Raw genomic sequence first — 2,347 nt, 5'->3', positions numbered from 1 at the left:
TTTTAGCGGCGTCTCTTTACATTTTATTTTTTGCCTCTCGTTCGCCCTTCCTCCTACCCCACGTCAGCCTCCACCGCCTCCTCATATGCTGAAGGTTATGTAGTGTTAAAAGGATGCCAAGTGATGACGGTTTTACCTTTACGACTATAGGCATCTTCGGCTTGAGTTTCAGGCTATTGAAGAGAAAATGTTGTCTGACGGGGGGCGGGTGAACGGGTGCATGGCTGTCGCTGGGGATGTGATGTTGGTGGTTATGGGTCACGTGGGCATATCAGGCGTAAGGTGGGCCCAGGGGTAGCTTTGCCCGAATGCTGCATATTTCCGAAGACCACAAAGGAGGTTACTCGAGTTCCCATAAGTGTTTTTCTCATTCATGGTGCAGAAGCCTTGTCAAACTATCACTAGGCTTATAAAACTACTCATGGAAATAGCCAGAACAACCCCGAAATGAATGCTGCATATTTCCGAAGACCACAAAGGAGGTTACTCGAGTTCCCATAAGTGTTTTTCTAATTCATGGTGCAGAAGCCTTGTCAAACTATCACTAAGCTTATAAAACTACTCATGGAAATAGCCAGAACAACCCCGAAATGTTTGTGAATATGGGTCGCATTATAAGACATTTCGGCGCCCAAGAACACATATTTGACAAGGCTTTCGTAGGAGTTGTGGGCATTTTCAAAAGTAGTTGTATGACCCTGGTGGTAGTTTGACCCTTCTCCTGTAACATGAACCTAAAGAGACACTCATTAGAACCTGACTGACCCCCTCTTTGACCTTTAGAAACAGCTGATGTGAGAAGCGAGAGTGTCTAACAATACCAACCTATGAATCCAGGATGGGAAATTTAACATAAGTAGTGCGAGAGCATAGCAACGTGACTTTAGCGTGACCAAAATCTAAATCCAGCATATATTAGACACACACATTAAAGCCTATTTATATACTAGAGAACGGTAAAGGTTAATTTAAAGCTGGTAGTATTTGTGTACCCAAACTCTCCGTCATTTTTTTGCAGCGTGTGTCACTTGTTTCCACAGCGATTTCTTCACCATGTCAAACACACATTCCTCCTTCTGCGTCACGGCGACATGATGCCGCTAATGAGCCTCATCAGAAGGCAGCCCTGACTCTGGCAAGGGAAAAGTGTGATGGGGTGACAGATATACCAAAGGGCTCGCCGGCGCCACGTGACAGGCACCCGCGGCGCCTCCACGACGTAGGTTAGACGCGCGCCTCGCCACCCTTGCGTCGCCGCCCAGCTGTAGCGTGGGTTATCTGATGCTCATATTTTCAGACGTTTTCGACTCTCAAAACAATTATTTCTAAAGGCCACAAAAGAGATCAGTCGGGTTCTCATAAGTGTTTTTTTCACGTTCATGGTGCAGAAGCCTTGTTTAATTATCACGACTCATAAAACTGCCCATGGAAATACTAACACAGCCGCCTCGAAAGCCTTATTAAATGTGACTGTGTAAATCTGGTTGGACTTGAGTTGTTGGTGGTTATTAATTCAATCCTGTACCACCGTCGGAAGTCTCACAGCAACCAATGAGAAAAAATAATGAGAAGTTGAAATAGAAAAGAACCCTAAGAATGCCAAAAATAAAAATTACGAACATAAAAGACGTCCCCCAAAACTAATCAGGAATAGGAAACAACCCTAAGAATAACAACAATAAGAAGAAGAACATTACAAAAACATACGTACTAACAAATAAGAAGAATTAGGAATAGAAATACAACCCTAAGAGTAACAACAACAAAAAAACTAAAAAAAAAAATAGAAAACAACTCGAAGAATGCCAAAGATAAAACATGAACACAAAAACCCTACCAAAAAAAAAAAAAACAATAAGAAGAAATAAAAAACAACCCTGAGAATAACAACAATAAAAAAATATATATATACGAACAACAAAAAAAAAAACAGCCCCAATAACTAAGGGACGCAACAGGTGGCTTCCCTGTTTATTACCTCCCTCCGGTCACCTGGCGCGAGGGGAACAGTCACCTTGGCTACTCAGGCAGCAAACTAATCCCTAGCCACAGGAGAGAGAAGCAGCGAGGTGAAGGATGCTGGGAGACAAAGGACAGGGGGTGAGGGGGAAGAAAGGGAGGTGAGGGGTAGCAAGTGACATGTGGGTGGGAGGGATGAGAGGTGGTAAATAGGGCAGGGATGAGGTGAGAGGGTGTAGGGGTGAGAGAGCGGTATGAAAGTGAGTGTGTGGGAAGAGAAGGTTAGGGTTAGTGTGGGCGTTGGGGGGAAGTGATCAGGGTAGGAGTGAGGAGAAGGGGGAGAAAGGAGAGGGTGGTAAAAGGGGTGACAATGTGGTGAGGTGAAAGA

The sequence above is a fragment of the Eriocheir sinensis genome, chromosome 34 (assembly GCF_024679095.1).
Source record: "Eriocheir sinensis breed Jianghai 21 chromosome 34, ASM2467909v1, whole genome shotgun sequence".
NCBI classification, from domain to species: Eukaryota; Metazoa; Arthropoda; class Malacostraca; order Decapoda; family Varunidae; genus Eriocheir; species Eriocheir sinensis.
The sequence above is the reverse complement of the archived record's forward strand: the minus strand, read 5'-3'. Positions refer to the sequence as shown.